A 12,737-nucleotide genomic window follows, 5' to 3' on the forward strand; every position below is an offset into this window, starting at 1 on the left:
TAGACAAGGAAAGATAAAGGACGAGTACAAAAACTACAAAAACCAATGACTAAAGAATACAAGGACATGTAACGGTCATATACGGGCTGCAGCAAAATTTGTGATCTTTAGACGCCATTTTTTTGGACATTCATATTTAGTAGAATGAATCATCAGCTGTTCATTAGCGACAATTTTAGCGATTTTTAATAGTTGGTTGTGTGTAGTGAACTTTGTATAAACTTTATTACAATGATAATTTATTCAGCTTTCAAGTGTAAAAGGTGCAATGATAAGAAAGATCCAGAAGTTACGTTTTATAGGGAAATAAACAGTCCACTACACCTTTTTAGCGTTTTTTTTTATTGAATTCGATAATTATTTTTCTAATATTATATGTACTTGATATGTGATATACGTCGATACTAGTTTTGTACCTATTGTTAACATTTTAATACGATTTTTTTGTAATTAATTAGTATGATACCACAGGACACACCAGAGGCGTAGTGAAAATATTTACCAAAAATATAAATATCGCTTCAAGCGGCTATGTTAAGAAAAATAGAAACGTTTTTCCCCCGAAGGGTTAAAAACGAATATTTTAGGTCTTGCCTAGGCTTGACCCTTGTGAGATTACCTTTTTAACCCCGCCTCGGAATATTCATCCTAAACCTACCCTTTGCCCCTCCCTTGTCGTCTAATACGGTTGGCCGCGCGCATCTCTCACTTCCCCCTCCACAGTTCCCCGGCATCTCCTGGCTTCCGGCCGCGCGCCAGCCGTTGTGTGACATCAGTACACTTTCAACAAGGTATGTCGTCAAGCACTTAATGGGGTCAAGCCTAGGCATGACCTAAAATATACGTTTTTAACCCTTCGGGGAAAAACGTTTCTATTTTAGGGTCTGTGCCGTCGGCTTGACCCTTGTGAGAAGTGTTTGGATTCTGACGACAGATTGACTATAATAGCGTATTGTGAATGGTCAAAAGAAAAATATGTTGAGACAGTAAATTGTACTTAAGTCTGTATTTTCTCCTTAATGCAATCTTAATGTAGTAACAGTAATAAAACTTATTAGCAAAGTTAACAAATCTCAAAACTCTTATAAAACGAAACGAAAACCTTGGCGTTGCTTAAATATAAACACCGAATAAAGTAACTTAAACTCTAGAATTTACTACAAGAATAAACAAACTCTGTTATATAGGAACGAATGACTTATCACATAATAAATCAGACTTGTTCGAATTTCTTTGAATTTCCTTAAAATAGTGTTTAAAAACATTAGACTGGCCTCTCCAATTGAAGACTCCGGTGCAAAAAGGGGGTAGCTCCGTTTTTTACGAATTTCACTTTTATATAGCAAAATAGGAACAAGAAGTCACTCCATCGACTGGTACAAGAACGAGGCAGCTCCATTGATTCGTTTAGATGTTATATGGGATGAACTTATATACCCTTTAAAGGTTCGGTGCAAAAAGGAGGCAGCTCCAGAGCTACCTCGTTTTTGCATCGAATTAGTTGTTGTTTTCCCGCTTCGATGCAGACCAGTATTTCACATTGCGATCGGCAACCGGTAGACAGTGACACTTAGTTTACCTAGTTGTTATTATTCTGTAAAATTAAGACGTCTTGTGCGTTCTAGATACTCAGTAATAGAACGTCTGCCAGTTTTTTTTACTAGTAGCCAATAGTCAGTTTGGTGTTTAAAGAGTTTTACTATATTAAAATAACTTTCGTGTTGTTTGAAGTGTATAACGGTTTGTAAAACATGTCAAGCAGTGACAGTCCGAATGAACAGTTTGATGATTCAGACCAGGATTCTGATTTTAATCCGGATGACCCTGGACCGAGTGTCAGGCGTTTTTCTGTGTTTGATTCAAGTGCTAAGGTATCAGCGTTGGTCGAAAGTGATTCGGAAAGTGATAAAGTTCCAATGACTGAGCAAGAAACTCAAAATAAAACTCAAAAACTTTGCAAAAAACGTGTCAGAGATGAAAGTAAATGGAAAAGAAACGTGTCCAAGAAACTGAGAGCGGAAGGAAAGCCATATTTGGGTGTGAAAAACAAGAATAAATGTGCCAAAGAAGAAAGAAAAACTGGTAGAGACTGCAGTTGCAAATTTAAATGCTTCCAAAAATTTGACGATTCTGGTAAGCTCGAAATTTTAAGAATATTTAACGAAATTGGAACTAAAGAAAAGCAGGATATTTTTATTGGAGGGCAAATAAGGGTAAAAAAAGTTGAAAGACAGAGACCAAAGTCCGGTGGGGGGCCAAAACGATCTTGTTCTTGTGTGTACACTATAAAAATTGGCACAGCTGAACAAAGAGTATGCAAAAAAGGTTTTTGCTCGCTTTATGGTATAAGTAAAAAACGAGTAGAGCTGATTGTTAGCCATTTACAAGATAATATTCCTGTCCTAGAGATATGCGTGGTAAGCATGTCAATCGCCCTAATAGGATTCCTGAGAACATAATACATCAAATTGATTCACACATCCAGTCTTTTCCAAAGAGAACATCGCATTATAGTCGCACTAAAAATGAAAATAAATATTATTTGAATCCAGAACTGAATATGAAGAAAATGCACACACTGTACCTCAAAAAATATGAACCCGATATCCATGCTGCAATCGAAAATGGTCAACAAGAAAAACCTCAAGTTACCTATGACTATTTTTGTCGACACTTTGTCACAAACTATAACTACTCTTTTGGAAAACCACGTTCTGATACATGTCAAACGTGTGATAGATTAGACAATCTCATCTCAGCAGAAAAGAATGAGGAAGTAAAGAAAAATCTGAAAGTTGAGAAAGAGGTGCATCAGAAAAAAGCTAACTACTTCTATACACAGTTAAGAAAAGATATCGCCGAGGTCAAGATGAGTAACAACCAAACCGAGTTATTAGCATTTGACTATCAACAAAATATGCCTGTTCCCCATGTATCCAGTGGTGACGTATTTTTCAAACGCCAGCTTTGGGAATATAATTTTTGTGTTTTTCTAGGTAGCACTGGAAAATCCTACTTTTTCATGTACGATGAAACAGTCGCAAAAAAAGGACAAAACGACGTTGTCAGCTTTCTCCATTACTTTATTGATCATTACGTGCCAACAACTATAACAAAATTATTCATGTACTCTGATAACTGTTCTTCGCAGAACAAGAATCAAACCTTGGCTCACTATTTTTCTACCATTGCCATAAATAAAAGGTTTTCCAGAATAATACACCGATATCCAGAACCAGGTCATAGTTTTCTTCCTTGCGACCGCAGTTTTGGATTAATAGAAAAAGAGAAGAGAAAGAGAGAACGGATTGTATTACCAGAAGAATGGGTTGCTCTGGTAAAAAATACGTGTCGAAAATTTGAAATAGTTCCAGTTACCCAAGAAACCATTTTAAACTTCAGTGATCACTTCAATAAACTTTTTAAAAAGTCTGTTATTAACAACCGGAAACAAAAATTTTCAATCTCTTCTTACCGCGTTATCGAATACTCAGAGAAGGGTGTTGAATGCAGCAGCTCTGCTAGTGTCTCCTACAAAGATGAGTTCACTCTTCAGAAACCTGGGGTAACTCCGACACTACCCTGTCCCGAATCTCGGTTATACTCTGGTCCCTTACCGCTCAAGCAGGCTAAGTATCTGCAAGTGAAAGAACTAGCTGCGAAGTACGTCCCAGCAGATTGCATGTGGTTTTACAATGGACTTAGATGCCAAGGGGAAGAGCAGCCTAACCAGTCAGAAGACAGTTTTACAGATAACTGATTATTGTTGTATGTATTTACTATTACTAAGTATTACTTTTGGAACACTTTTTGTAATAAAAATACTTAAAAAAGCATTGTTTTGAAATTAATTAACGCTTTAGATTTCGTAAATATAATTTAACTTACCATCCGGTGCAAAAAGGGGACAACTCCCCATTTTTTTTCTAATTTTAGTATCTTACTGAAAGGCTTTTCATTTTTCGATATTCATATTACTTATTCATTGTCAGCTAAACTACAACCTCCTTTTTGCACAGAAACAAAAAAATCACAATTTTTCAATTAAAATAGTTTTTACTGTCTCCTGAAAAATTCATTAAAATGGAGCTACCCCCTTTTTGCACCGGAGTCTTCAATTGCCACACTTAATTATGGAATCTAGAGGCAAGTTATTATCCCGCCTAGCTGATGCCACTGCGGATCGAATGCTTCCGGGTGAAAAATTTATACCGGCGGATGTCAAAGCCGACTGAACCCATCCCGCGATTATCGCCCTGGATGCAGGGCCCACCTTACCTCTGGAAGATATAAACAAGTTGTTCAGACCATCTTTAGCTTGTCGACGATCGGTAGAAATTTGCAGCAGCTTTTTGGTCCAGTGAACCGGATCTAAAGCCGCATTCTCATGCTTGAGCAGCTTCCATCCGGATTGTCTATTCGAAGAACTATCTGTTTTGGAACCAAAACTGGGCCAGAAACTAACAGATTCATCATCATCTAGTGACATGCTTTCAGGGCCAATCTCCAGGAGCGTTAGGTCATGTATTCGACGTCCGGATGCCAAGAGTAGGATTAGAGCTAGCCACCTAGACACCTGGAACAAACTAGAGTCTACTATATTCTCCTTTCTCATCCAATTTAAAAGGTCTTCAACGTTCCATATAACTTTTCTAGTCGAAGGTGGGGCAGATATATAAATGGCTTTAATCATGTGTTGTACTAATGTATTAGAAGACAATTCATTTGCACCTAGGGGGTCGGCAAACAAAGTTATTACTGCCCTGTGGACTTTAATTGTAGCTGGAGCAAGACGTCTTTTTTGGAAAAAATAGGAGAGATAGCGAGCAACCAAATTAGCATCTGGTTTTATTGGCGAAAGATGGTGTTTCGCGCACCAGCTTAGCCACTGTTTCCAGGGACCGGAATATGTCTTTAAGGTTGAACTTCTCCAAGCGCCTTCAAGTAGGGATCGGTCTTCTTGTTCCCAATCCTTGGTGACAACTGCCCACCCCGTATTTTCCAAGCCTCCAAAGATATTTTGCGGCTCTGAGGCAGAGGTTTGCGTGACTGAGCTTCTAATAGATGGTGATGCAGATTGCGAATTTGGAAGGGGGTTGCAAGCGCTCGACATTTTAGGTCAGACCTCCAAAATACTTTGTCCCACTTTGGCACTATTAGTATGTAAACTCCTCGGGCTGAATTCAGATGACTGAGGACCCTGGGAATTAACGCAGGAGGAGGGAACAACCAGGCTAGGTCGAAGTTCCAATCCTGACTGAAAGCATCTGTGAAGGCCGCTTGACCGTCCTTGATGTCTCTCGACACGTATTGGTCCACAACTTTTGAAGTTTTGAAGGCGAACAAATCTATCTGCGGTACTCCCCATTTCTGAAATATTCTCGTAATCACCGTCTCTGATAGAGTCCAGTCTTCCATTGGATTCCCCCGAGATAGGCTGTCGGCTATGCCATTGAGAATTCCCGATAGGTAATGAGGAATGAGTGTTATGTTTTTTCTCTTGGCGTATTCTAAGAGACGAGTTACTCTTTGGTTCAGATTGACTGACCTGGTACCCCCCTGGTTCCTTACGTACGAGACAACTGTTTGATTGTCTGATTGTATCACGAGCGTCTTGCCCACCAATTTGTCTGAACTTATCTGAATGGCTCGAAAGATCGTTATCAATTCTTTTACGTTTATATGCCAACTCAATTCCTTTTGACGCCAATGACCTTTCAGGAACTCCTTTCCTATTTGGGCTCCCCATCCTTGGTTCGAAGCATCGGCACTCATGAAGAAGTTTGCATTCTGGGGAAAAATGCCGGAAGAATTGTGGAGATGACTCAGCCACCATTTCATTTCTGCTAAAGCGGACAGAGGAAGCACAAAATTTTTTCCCGGCTCGTCTTGCGGCAGACGACGGCACGCTCTCTGCATTGCTCTTGAGTGAAGGCGCCCTAAGGGAATGGCAAAAGCTGCGAATTTTAACTTTCCCAGAAGTTTCTTGGCGGTTATCCAGCTCCATGCGCCTGATCTTAGAATTTCTTTTAAATCCTTCCTTAAATTTAGGGCTTTTCCTTTTGGTAAAGACACCGATTTCTTCAGGGTATTCCAGATTAAACCCAGAAATTCGCATTCTCTTGTGGGTGTTAAGACTGACTTCTCTAAATTTATTACCCAACCCAGGTCTTCCAGAAAGGTACAAGTCCGCTTCCCTTGTGATTTTAGCGTGGCAGCGTTTTGATGTGCCAGTAAGAAGTCGTCCAAATAGACGATCACCCTGATTCCCATATCTCTTAATCGGCTTGCCAACCAGTTTGATATGCGGAAAAACGCCAACGGAGCACTGGCTAGGCCGAACGGTAGACACGTCCATTGCCAAATGTGAGAATTGTATACCAAAGAGAGGAAGCGACGGTGAGATCTTTTCACTGGGATGTGAAAATACGCTTGTGTTAAGTCTAGCTTTACCAGATAATCGCCTAGTTGAAGAAACTTCGGTACTCTTAGGTGATTTAACAGGCGGAACTTCTTTGGTTTTACACAGCGGTTGAGTTGTTTCAAATTGAATATCGGCCTTATATTTCCGTCGCTCTTCGTCCTTGGGAACATTTTTGACAGGAACCCTGATTGGCATTCTGACTTTTCCAGGACTTTTTGTAGTATCATTGACTCTATTTCTTTTTGTAGGCCCGGGAAGGCGTATTTTTTTAACATTGGAGCCGTAAACTTGACTAACGGGGGCTGAGCTGTGAAAGGTATCGAGTAGCCTTCTACAATGATATTGATAATACTTTTGGGAGCACCGGCCTTCTCCTATTTCTGTAAGAAATTTGATAGTTGGCCCCCCTCGAAACCTTTGATTTCTGAGTCATTGATTCTTAAATTTATTTTTCCTGATGCCTCCGGACTTAACACCATCCCGGGGCGGAAAATTACTTTCTCTGCAAGTTTTGCCTCTGGATGATCTTCCTGAACCCATAGCCGAAGACGTTTTCTGGGTGTACTTGGGTTTAGCTGATGAAGAGCTTCCTGTTTGAGACCGTCCCGTACCTGTGCCATGAGAGAAGCGGGTCGCTTGCGGGCGAGTGGAACCCCAAAAAAACAAATTGGGCTGATTACGCATGAGTTCAGTAAGTAACTTGTCATCAAAAAGATGTGTGCCGGATGGAGGGATTGCATGGAGTAGTGTGACAAGATAATCCGAACGAGGTTTAAAAGCTTTACGCCGACATTTGATGATTTCCGCCCTTCTGCCACAGGTATACTGAAGGAGATCGTCACTGACTGATCTGAACAGGCATTTTGGATCAGTTATAGATCGCTGAATGTCCTCAAGTGCACCCGGATGTTTGGCTCCTATTTCCTTTAATGCTCCCAGAAGAGCTTCTCTCTGCAGCAAGAGGCCGTGGCAAATGGCCCCTAAGGTCGAATCCGATTTTACTAGAACGTCTTGCCCTGGTGCGAAGTTTTTAATTTGTTGATTAACTTGTAGGTAACTGAAAACGGGAGTCGCTTGAAACCTTTTTTGAACCTCAGAATAACGGATTCTGTTAAAACTTGGCAGACCCAAGCGTTGACACTGCATGCCTTGTGCTTCTATGGAAGGCTTTGGAGCAGGAATACTTGGTTCTTACTCGAGAGTGGTTGGAGCGAAATCAAAATCCAGATCCTCTCTTTGTGTGAATGTTGGAGCGGTCCAAGAAGATAGCGACTGTTGTTCTCCATTTTCTGAAGAGCAATATGACGATTCTTCGTCCTCGTCTATTTCCGATTGACAAGAGGGTGAAGCCATAGGATTCGAACCGCCAGACAACCTGCCCAGGATGGATTGCTTTAGAGCCTTTAGTTCGGCGTTCCTTTTTTCTAAATTGTCAAGCCTATGCTCTCTCCTCGATTTCCCTTTATTAAGCCGCGTGGATGAGATGCTCTCCTCATCGGATTCTTCTTCTCCTGCCAACTCACGGCACGCCTCCCTCCTTGATATTAATAAGGGTCTAAGATCAGTTATAACTGCATTTATTAGTTCATTTTGAACCGCCGAACCCCGAATTCGCGAGGAAACTGAGGGTTGCCCTATGATTAATCCCACGCAAAAAGGCCAATCTAACATTCGAAGTTTTAGATCTTTATATTTCTTTTCGGAAAGAGCCTTGCTTCCTGGGTAAAATGCTTGTGCAAGACCGTTGGTCGGTAAAGCGAATCTTATCTTAGAGAGGGTTTGCGGGTCTATTTCTACCCCTAAGATGTCCTTCTTGGAAAATATGATGGCCTTAAAATCCTTCCAGCCATCCGGAAGATGAGTCGAAGCCAGAGTTTTAATTTTGTTTAGAATAACATTATCATCTGGATCTTGACACTCTAATAGGAGTAATTCACCAAGGCTTTGCGATGCTTGCTGCGAAGCCATCTGAAAACAATAAAAATGGTTTTAGAGTTGAGAAAAGACTCAGAAAACCACTTTAAACTCAAGCCCAAAACGAAGCGTCGGCTTGGGAGAGTGAGACGTCGGTAAAGGAAATCAAGACGTCGGCAAAAGAAACCGAGACGTCGGCTAAAGAAACCCAGACGTCGTCAAAAAAAACCAGACGCCGCCTTCTTCAACCAAGACGTCGCTTTCCTACAAACGAGACGTCATATAGAAACCAAGCGCCGGTTGGCAATATGTGAGACGTCCTCTGCAGACCGACATGTCCATTCAAGCTAAATTGTACAAAATAGCTAGTCTGAAGACGTAGGCATCACTATTCTGACAATACTTTTCTCGGTAAAGACCCGATAATAAGTATGTAAATCAAAATGGGCAGAAGCGCCAGTTTTGACATAGTACATATAGGCTGTAAACAAACAAAAACAAAATTGCGGAGGTACTTATCGAGGGTATTTCACTACCACTTTTCGATTTTTTCCAAATCTCGAACGACTACGTCGTTATATTATGCAAAACAAGATGAACATCCGTAGCACAAGTTAAAAGCGCACTGATGTCACACAACGGCTGGCGCGCGGCCGGAAGCCGGGAGATGCCGGGGAGCTGTGGAGGGGGAAGTGAGAGATGCGCGCGGCCAACCGTACTAGACGACAAGGGAGGGGCAAAGGGTAGGTTTAGGATGAATATTCCGAGGCGGGGTTAAAAGGGTAATCTCACAAGGGTCAAGCCGACGGCACAGACTCTAAAATATGTTCCACGGCACTGTTTGGAAAAATGGTCACAGTTTGGTCTCGGTTGCTATTTGTCCTTGTATTCTTTAGTCATTGACAAAAACACAATTTTGTGACAGTTTGCCACTACGCAACTCGGCGCATAGGCGTATCCTAAGGGTATAATACGTTATTGAAGATGTGCCAACAAAACAGTTTTATTTCAATGTTTATTAATAATTTTATAGATTTATTATAATATTATTAATAATAATAACATCTGCAGTATACTTTAATAATTTAATGACGCAAAAGATTTTAAAATATCATTTTATCGATATACAGGGTTATTTCTGTAAGTCGGTCATGCTTTCGAGGAATGATAGGGGACGTCGAAATGTTAATTTTGACATAGCACACTATCGGTCGGAAATGCCTCTTACGCAAGATACAGGGTGTTAAAGTTTTTGAAAAATTAAAGATATTCTTTAATAGTTTTTTAACAGTTGAAGGTATCGTTATAAAATTTCATTATAGGAATCTACCTAACAGAGATACTTTAAATGTGCAAAGAAGAGGTTATAGTTTCAACCAGTGGCGTAGATGTGATACGCATCGGGTAATTTTTCAAAAAAAAAATAGTACGCCACTGATAAAAATAAAAATTTCGGAGTTTTTTTTATTTACTCGGTTTATTTCCAAGAAAAAATGTCTCTTGCAGCTTTCTCCTATCTAATACCATTTGGCACAATTTAAAAATAAATAAATTTTTAATGAGAATCTTAAATACAGCGAATTATTATAACTAGAGGGCAGAAACACATGTGCATCGTTAGCTCCCTTCATCTTGGGTAACTTTAGTACTTTTTCCTATTAGCTCTAAATACATTATTAAAAAATTATAAATTTAAACTAGAATTTTTTTTATTGTTAATAATAAAATTCGTAGTTTTAAGGTAGTTATAATAATTCGCATATTTAAGGTTTTCATTAAAAAAATATTTATTTTTAAATTGTGACAAAATCGTGTTAGATAGAAGAAAGCTGCAAGAGACCTTTTTCTTAAAAATAAACCGAGTAAATAAAAAAACTCCGAAATTTTTATTTTTATCAGTGGCGTTCTATTTTTTTTTGAAAAAATTACCCGATGTGTATCACATCTACGCCACTGGTTGATACTAAAACCTCTTCTTTTTACATTTAAAGTGTCTCTGTTAGGTAGATTCCAATAATTAAATTTTATAACGATACCTTCAACTATTAAGAAACTATTAAAGAATATCTTTAATTTTTCAAAAACTTTAACTCCCTGTATCTTGCGTAAGAGGCATTTCCGACCCATAGTATGCTATATCAAAATTAATATTTCGACGTCCCCTATCATTCCTCGAAAGCATGACCGACTTACAGGAATCACCCTGTATATGGCATTTTAATTTTATAATTAATTATACAATAGTTATTGAAAAAAATGCAAAAACTATTGGTTTTATTTATTTTAACTTCGAGTTTTAGACTTACTGTACATTTTAACCTTTTTATAAGTTTCTCAAAGAAAACAATGAGATATACAAGGTGTCCCAGAAATGAGTGCAGATATTTTAAGGGGTGGTAGATCTGGTTAAAATAAACATAATTTCTCTTTACCATTTTTAAAATAAATTGAAAATAACCGAGTTATTTAACTTTGAAAATTTAAAAAAATAATCGCAACATTTTGAGAACTGCCGGCAGATATCGCCAACTACATCCAATTACCCGGATCAAGCCCGGATTTCAGTTAATTCGACGCACTGTGTTGCCATAGGAACAAGAAAGTATATGTTAAAAGTAAGTCATAAAATCACAACACCTGAGGAGTTTGCGGAGATGCAGTACATTTTTAAGATTGTGATATTATTACATAAAATAAATTAAAAGTTAAATGTTTAATAATGTGTTAAAACTGTATTAAAAAAGTTAAATCAAAAAACTTACCCAACATTAAAAAAGATGCTTATGACAGATCGATGTAACTGTGACAGTTCTCTTTTTCGATATATACTTAACTAAAATACACTTCACTGTGCTGCTTTACTTGTACATGCTATTATAATAACTACTAAAATAACAGTCCCCATTTTTAACACATTATTTTCATATAGGCCTCATCACAATTTGACCCACTGATTTACAAAACACCTTCAAAAGCACACATTACTTTGAATACCTTTCTGAATAAATAATTGTTGAGAATTATTGTCTCTTACCGCCACTTTCCGAACTATTTTCAATCTAAAAAATACATGTTTCACTCAACAATTTTAAATACGTATTTTGTTTTTTCGCTATTTTTTCTATGTATTTCAACAATTTCATCGACAGCCCAACCGTCGCGTCGGCCGTCAGCCAAGAGACCGGCGCATCACTGGTAACTGCTCCTTTGTCGCGCCGCCGTGTCGAACTTGCGTAATGTGAGGTTGCCGTAGTTTCAACAATTTCAAATTCAAGACACTCGAAGCAATCAAATTCTTATTAAATTTTAAAAATAAAACAGAAAAATATGAAAGAAAACAACACAAATGAATTGGTTATTGATAAGGTCACAAAAAAGAAATTTCTAAAATGTTTATAGTAATTCAGAATTCAATACATCGAAAACAGTCCGACGAATAATCAATTCATTTTTGTTTTGTTTATTTCCTTTCATGTTTCTCTGTTTTATTTTTAAAATTTAATACGAATTTGATTGCTTTGAATGTCTTGAATTTGAAATTGTTGTAACTACGGCAACGTTGCTTAACATCGTCGTCTGACACAAGCCCGCCACGACGGCGCGGCGACCGGCGACTCAAAGGACCAGTTCACACGCGGCAGTTCTTGGCTGACGGTTAGGCTGTCGATGGAATGGTCGAAATACATCGAAAAAATAGCGAAAAACCAAAATACGTTGTCAATAATTGTTGAGTGAAACATGTATTTTCTTAGATTGAAAGTAGTTCGTAAAGTGGCGATAAGAGACAATAATTCTCAACATTTATTCATTCACAAAGGTATTCAAAGTAATGTGCGCTTTTCAAGGTGTTTTGTAAAACAGTGGTTCAAATAAAACAGAGAAACATGAAAGAAAACAGACAAAACAAAAATGAATCGATTATTCGTTGGGCTGTTTTTTAAATTTCTTGAATTGAATTACGATTACTAAATTACGATAAACATTTTAGGAATTTCTTTTTGTGACCTGATTGTGAATAACATGAATCATTTTATTAAATTTATTCCAAAATAAAGTTATTTTGCAGCATAACAAAGATTTTCGTAAACGTCATAAACGTAATGTTTTAGTTAATTTTCGGTGGTTTTTGTTAAGTTTTCATTGAAAGGGTAAGTACTAAAAATAATTAATGTTTTTTTTTTCTATAATTATTAATAATGAGCCCTGATAAAAGATTAAATTTAACATTCCTAATTTTTTGAGTAGAAATTTGTCTAAGAATTTATAAATGTAGAACTATGTTCTGCCGAACTATGTAGAATGTGGATAACATAGGAGGTTGCAACACTGCAAGGTTTAGATACACCGTAGGGAAATCTCAGGTGAATAAACAAGTGGCACTAAAAAGTTTTTTCAAATT

The sequence above is a fragment of the Sitophilus oryzae genome, unplaced genomic scaffold (assembly GCF_002938485.1).
Source record: "Sitophilus oryzae breed Bouriz unplaced genomic scaffold, Soryzae_2.0 scaffold_1394_pilon_pilon, whole genome shotgun sequence".
Lineage (NCBI taxonomy): Eukaryota > Metazoa > Arthropoda > Insecta > Coleoptera > Curculionidae > Sitophilus > Sitophilus oryzae.